At 38.4% G+C, this 7,532-nt stretch overlaps 1 pseudogene across 1 annotated transcript; it reads right to left on the reverse strand.

Moving 5' to 3' along the window:
* Positions 1 to 4,357: 4,357 nt before the first annotated feature.
* Positions 4,358 to 6,584, reverse strand: LOC148867153 (AAA-ATPase At3g28580 pseudogene; annotated as a pseudogene). Its single transcript, XR_016110825.1, has one exon. The product of XR_016110825.1 is annotated as an AAA-ATPase At3g28580 pseudogene (transcript).
* Between the last annotated feature and the right edge of the window lie 948 nt (positions 6,585 to 7,532).

Genomic DNA, 7,532 nt, shown 5'->3' on the forward strand with positions numbered 1-7,532 from the left:
ACCAAAGAACGTAATGTAGTAGCAGTTGGCCAACCACCGATAGAGAAAATGACAAAAACTACATGCAGTCACAGTAGTCCTACCAAGAGTAGCCACAATGTGAAAAATGAACAACCAACGGGGACAGATGAAGCAAGAGCAATATCATACAACGGACAAGAGAGCAACGGGGAGAATTACAACTCAAAATGCAATAGCGAAGGAGTCCGAATCTGCTGACGACAAAACATTGCTCGCCACACGTATCCTGCCACACATCGAGAACATTGGTGATGTAAAGTACAATTAATGTTCCCGATGTATGGTAGGATGCACGTGGCCAGTTTTTTTATATACCGGTCTGTTCAGTTAATATATATATATGTCGGTCTGTTCAGTTAATCGCCAGTTTTTTTATAAGTTAATCGAAAATTGAACCTATCCTTCAGTTTTGCAAAATTATCGAACCAATCAATTCGGCTAACCACATTTTCCAGTTCGATTTTTTCGATTTGATTTTTCTTGAACACCGTACCGGTATATGGAGACAAAGAAAGAGAGAGAGAGAGAAAGAGAGAGGTTGTGGGGAGCTCAAGGCAAAATACATCATGGGCAAAGAAGACATGAATGTTCTCGAACCATGCATGTGCCACATAAGTGAAAAATACACAATGGGTCATACACTCTTTGCACACTAAGAGACCATCCTTGGATTCCATCTCCTCAATGGAGAGAAGAGGAATCGTCCATACACCATTTCGCTTTTAGGGTATATGTACTAGTGGTGACTGGTGACCCGTGTTGGGCTGCTTTTTCAAATTAAGTGTTTTTTAGTGTTGAACCAGAAGAATCCATAAAATATTAAGTGTTTTTTAGCATTGAACCAAAAGAATCCATAAAATAGATCTACATTAAATTGATAAAAAGACACCCATGGAAAATAGAAATGGTTTCTTTATATTTTTATATAAGAAGACACCTATGTAACGTGGACATATTTGGATTTTGACATTCACTACAGAAAATATGACTTTTGACTGCCGTTAGAAACTTTACCGGTAGACTCATTAGTTAGCGGGTGGGTTGCTCTTTAAAACCGCAACCACCCAAACCCAACTAATTGCCACACTTCGGGGCCGTTTGATGATGGCTAAAGCTAAATTGGTTGAACTGAATAACTTATTGCTTTGTCTTATAGTTATTAAAATAAATAAACAAAAAAATATTGAAGGATGCAATAATGAATCCAAATTCAGTTATATTAAAAAATTATACACTAAAAAGACAAAGCAATAAGTCATTAAGTTGAGCCACTTCAACTGTTATCAAATACCCACCCCTAGAGCTCTATTTATTACCAAGTTGGAAGTACTCCTTGCTGAAAGGCTAAGCTGGACTATAAGGGAAGCTTCAGCTTTCTGACGAGCCTGAAACTCAGAATAACAGAGTTCATGATCTCCTCTTATTGGGACAGGGGATGCTGCTGCTACCAGGTGATGGCACACCGTTTGTACACTAACTGAGATGGTGGTGGGCAATATATGCATAATTTTGTTTTGATGTTTTAGGTGTTAAAAAACAGACACCAACACAAACTATGGAAGATATCAGACATATTTGGGATTTCTGGATAATAATATTTTAAAATAATAAGAAACAGTAGCATATACAAGTATACTATAGATATTAAAATAATTTAAATATATATAAAAAATATCCAAAATTTTCCTTTTTGATCAATGGTCTGAAATGACTGCAGTTTCCAAATTTAGAACCTTGATTTAAGCATTAAGGATAGTTTTTCCCCTGTATGGGATATTTTTATGATAGCAATAATTCTTGTCACAATCTTGAATAGACTCACCAAATGCAGAAAATTGACATGTGATTAAGTACTAATTAAGGTATTATCATCTTATTAAGTTTGATCTGATTCCTAAATTAGGTATTCTCTCTAATATAATCTGAATTTTAAAAGATAAAATAAGGCCATCACCCCAATGTTGGTCCCAGCTATATGTGGCCTGGAGAGGGGTGGACTGGATGCAGACCTAACTTTTGGCAGGTTCTGAAAAGATACAGCTCTCTAATTAGTAGCATTGACTTATAATTCTGTTAAGTTCTTTAGTTTTTCAAATGTTTCTACTATCAGCCCCATGACATTGCTTGTAGAAACAACACTGAGGCAGTAATAAAGCAATATAATGAGTTCAAAAAACACCATGAGAATAGTATTAGAAACATTAATGGCGATGATGCACTAGAGAGGAGTTTAAGCAATCAACACAAACAACATAGTGAGACAATGGCAGCATATATTTTCTTCATTTACAGCAAAGGGGATCATGACATGGTATTTGGTCACCACCAATCCAAGGAATCACCAAACTAATTTTTGAGGGCTTCTCTTTGAACAATCCAGGTTCCTTCAGGGGTTTCAAGAGCCATGAGGGTGAGACTTTTCAAGTGTTGTTGTTTCCAAGAGTTCAGTACTGTACTCTGGGATATCACTTTATGGAAATAGTTGCAGGTCAAACAGTTTTTAGAGTTAACCTAAATAGGGTTTCCATCTTTTTATTTATATATGTCCTCCTCTCTAGTTCTTATCAATTTGTAAAATGAACTTCTTTGGATGGCCTCTTTAAATTTCCTCTAATTGGTGTAGTATGCAACTGCATGGCTAATAGACTAGGTATAATTAGCAAAGCAATTGACAGCTGCAGAGTTGCATGGAATATGTTGCAATCCATGCTTTGCTGAGTTGAATACCACTTGGTTTAAAAGGAAAATTCTATAAAAGTATAAAACAGTTCTGAGGCCAGTTATGTTGTATGGAGCAAAGTGTTCAGTAGTCAAGAAACAAAATGTCCAAAAAGTGAATGTGGCAGAAATGAAAATGCTATGATGGATGAGTGGAAAAACTAGAAAGGATAGGATTAAGAATGGAGCTATCTATAGGAACCTAGGAGTAGCTCCAATAGGTGATAAAATGAGAGAGTAGACGGAGATAGTTTGGGCACATGCATAGAAGATCACCAACTGCACCAGTTAGAAGAAGTGGTTTGTTACACATTGAAGGGGCTAGAAGAGCTTGGGGTAGAACAAAAAGAACATGGGTAGAAGTAGTAACAAATTGTTTGAGCACTAATAATTTAACAGTGGATATGGATTTAAATTGAACGGATTGGTGAAACAGGATTCAGGTAGCCGATCCCATATAGTTGGGATAAGGCATGGATGGTGATGATGACAAATAGAGATAGAGCACACATAAAATTAGAAATGTGTATATTAGAGAGAACTTTGGGGTAACAACAATCAGCAAAAGATGCAAAAAAGTATAGAGAGATGCTAGGTATCTGGAATAAAAACCAAAGAAATCATTTGGTTAAGTTCGAAGCTCTAAAAGGCTAATAAGATGGCCAAAGAACCTGACTTTAGTTGGTAAGAGGATATTGTTCAGATGGTGCATTATGAAGGAAAAAGATTCATACTGCCAACCCAATTAGGTGATAAAAGCAGCAGCAGCTGATGATGATGATGATGATCAGAACTGAATTCAAGAAACTTAAATATCACAAATGCACAAATTAGTCCATTTACAGACGCAATCTGTATATTAAGTCATAAATGTAGTCTCCTCAACCGGCTTAAATTACCAAACTGTTGACTTGTTGAGGAAGGTTTACTCCAACTTGTTTAGTTCCAAGGCCCTCAAAAACATTTATGTCATAAACTTACAGTTCCTCAAGTGTTTCAATGCTAGCAAGTGCCACCAGAATTGATCCACTAGAAGGGATCTGCCATGCACAATAAGCTCAGTCAAGTCATCCTATCAAATGGTTCTGTTAGAGCTACAGAATTAGAAATGCAGTAAAAGGTAAAAGAATATGAACCCATTGACATTGTTGTGAAGTTGTGACTAAAATCTCTGCTTTAGAGAAAGTCTTTCTCAATTTTAAATGGTTGTTGGCAGAAAAATGGCCCGGATCTCAAGCCACTGATAATCAGATATGGGGCATACCAACATAAAAATTGTTGAAATCTTACAGTCGTTTGGGGCATCACAATCTAACCACAATTTTTGGATGATCAAGCAACTTTCTTTGTGTTCAAAAGGAAAGAATGTAGAAGATCCCAGAATTTATTCTGTCAGGTAGAACTCCAGTTAGGGTCAGACCCTTCAGATGACTGAAATTTTACAAAAGAAAATAAAAATACAACCGAGTTGAACATAAAACATGAAGATAGATGAGAAAAAAAAATGAGGCAACAAAGCCAATTCATGTCAAAGTAATTTCCCAGTCTAACCATAATTCATAATAACCATGGATGAATTTGTTTGAGAGAGAGAGAGAGTAATAGGTGCACATACACATTTTTGACGTAGCAAAAGGTGATCTATACTCTATAGAAAGAACAGTAGCAAGTGACAGTTCTAAATGCTGAGGACAGTAGATGAAAAGTCTAGTTAAAACCTCGGCTTCAAGAAGTTGAGCTAAGGAGTATTGAACTAGTTGATTTTTTCTGCAGGTCCCTTACTGACGGAGGTTAATTGAACAAAAGAAATATCTTTTCTTTACACCATGAAAACTGATCAATAGAGAAAGGAAAAGAAAGGATCCCCATTAGGACCATTATATTACAAGTTCTGAAATCCCCTGTTTTTTAGCAATGGGGCATGCCATTAATCCTAGCTACTTCCTGCCTTCTCCCTCTCTACTTGTTCTTTTCTCTCAATGAGGACTCGACTCAGCCTCTTTTACCTCAGTATTAATTAATGGTTATCTTCTTTTAGTCCTTCCTTAGGAGTCAAGGTTTCTACCTTACCTTTGCCTTCCTCTCCTGCCAAGGCATCTGCTATCTCCTTCACTTCTTCATTGGCTTTCAACCTTGCTGCCTCTTTCTTCGCCTCTAATGCTCTGAGCAAATTCTCTAGACAAGCATCAACATCTCTTTTATTAGGGGTTTTAGGCATCAAATACTCGGCAACATCTGCAGGTGTTATCAGTATTTCTTCCATCAATCGACCAATTCTTTCAAATAACTCGTGTGCGTCAATGTCCAGATAATTCTTGGCAAGAATCTTGAAAGCTTCAAAGCAACAATAAGACAATTCAATGTGCTTGTCCATTCGTCCTCTTCGTATAAGAGCAGGATCGAGTTCACCAACATGATTAGTAGTAAAGACGATAAGCCTCTCGCCTACGCAGGCTGACCATAGCCCATCAATGGAGTTCAGAAGCCCAGAGAGTGTAACCTTGCTCTCCTTTTCAGTTCTCTCCTTTTCTTTAAATTGCTCCGGCTTCTCTTCATCTCCCCTTTCCTCCTTTTTCTTATTCCTTCTTCCTGAAAGCTCCAGCGAGCAATCGATATCCTCGATTACAATGATTGACTTACTGGAAGTCTCAATCAACAACTTCCGAAGGTCAGTGTTATCGTTCACAGCAGTCAATTCAAGGTCGTAGACATCGTAATCCAGAAGATTGGCCATGGCAGCAACCATGGAAGACTTACCTGTGCCAGGAGGACCATAGAGCAAGTACCCACGTTTCCACGCCTTACCAATCTTGGAATAATGGTCTTTGGCTTTACTGAAGGTGATGAGGTCGTCGACGATCTCCTTCTTCTTCTGGGGGTCCATTGCCAGAGTCTCAAATGTCGCCGGGTGGTCGAACACAACATGGCTCCACACCGCCTTCTTGTTGTTGGTGTACAGCTTCCGCTGCCGGTTCCGCATCCGCACCGCCTTGCCTTGCTCAAGAACATGGTTCAAGTAGCGGCCGGTGATGAGGTCGCGGTGGCGCTTATGGAAGGTGAGCTTGTAAAAGCGCTTCTCCTCCGGCGCGGAGAAGTATGAGAAAGGCTGAGGCTTGGGGATGGTTTTGTTGGAAGACCACCATAGTTTGACGCCGTCGAACTCATCGGCGACCTCCTCGTGGTCGTCCATGCAGAGGATGAGACTCTTAGCGTTCTCGCCCATGTCGGCCCTGAGGCGCTTGGCGCTCTTGAAGGAATTGACAGTGAGGTAGGAATCAATGGCCCTGAAGACGTCGCTGCGCTTGAAACGCTCGCCGCCGTACTCATGGAAGGTAATCTGGATGTAGGGGTAGACAAGAGACTTCAATTGATGCCCGTATTTATCAAGAGGGCCTCGCAGCTGGTGGGGGAAGTATTGCTGAAACATAGCCCACAAGAACATGAAACCAGCCACCATCGATCCTAGTCCCGTCCAGACATCCCCCATTGCCATCGTGGTCATCGTCTTCTTCTTCTTGAGTCTTCCCCTCCTACTCCACTCCTCCTCCCGGAAAGCCAAGTTAATATCGCATTTGTGCGCAAAATCGGTGATGTAGCCTGTACGTCATCCATTACATGTGCTAGTTCATCTTCATCCAACAACTCCATATATTCTTGACCGCTGTAAAAGAAGAAGAGAAAGGTTTCTTACCCAGCCGCCATTTTTGTACTTGACCAAGGTCTGATGGGGTCTTTCGTTTCTTTGTCCATATAAACGGCATCTTCCACAGACCAGAACTAGATGAGAGTTACCTGAGACAAGCTGCTCGACGTGTTCACTCTGAGAACATCCACCACAATGCACGTGTATCAGCATAATTTAGGGCCTAAACCAATAAATCATCCTCTTACCCCGATAAAAAATGGATTTCTTTTTTGTTGTTTTGCCAATGGATTAGACTAAGGGAGTCTTCAGTCGGTGGCTTGTTGGTACTCACTTTCGCCTTTCCTTTCAGTTTATGTGATTGATTAGGTTCTGTTCTGTTATTAGCGTTATTAATTAGCGAGGTGCACACGAAAAAATTAAAATCGGAATGATGATTGAGGGTTCGTTTGGTTCGCAGTCAAATCGAAATCGAAATTGACTTGAATGGGATGCATTCTATCAAAAAGAGGAATTAGATTCCGAGTGCTTAGACTAATTCCAAGCCCGTAAATCAAATGTACCCTGAATGGAAAATCCTAAATTAACAATAATGTTTTCCAAACTAATAGAAGGGAAGAATCTATTGCTAATGAAAATAGAATAATAAGATTTTTTTTTGCTGCCAGAATAGTAAATGAAAATGAAATTAATAAACCATGATTGAAGACTTTGAAGTAGTTGCCTTGGTAACTGAATTAATTAATTTTTGCCCATTTCTAGTAATTACTTAATTTTTAATGGTGTCTCTTAATTAATTAAGGAAAATTGTCTAAAACTCACTATGAATTTTTAACATTTTTCTTAAATTTATCACAATTTTTTAAAATGTTTAAAATTCACCATGTCATAAGTTGTTATTTTCCAAAACTTACTTTCCTTTAGTGCACCCTTAATGCTTCTTAACAGAGGTGTCCATGTCAGCATAAATAACAATTTTCATGACCAAATTACCCTTGAATGGTGAGTTAGAGGAAAAATGGTCTTTTTCAGTTTTTAATTTTTTTTTGCATATTTAGTGTTTTGTTATAATTTCTGTTTTTTTACATTTTTCTATTTTCTACAATATATAAAATTTCCTGTTTTTTGGTAATTTATTTGTTTTTCTACA

The sequence above is a fragment of the Nelumbo lutea genome, chromosome 3 (assembly GCF_056320005.1).
Source record: "Nelumbo lutea isolate HS-2025 chromosome 3, American lotus-T2T, whole genome shotgun sequence".
Lineage (NCBI taxonomy): Eukaryota > Viridiplantae > Streptophyta > Magnoliopsida > Proteales > Nelumbonaceae > Nelumbo > Nelumbo lutea.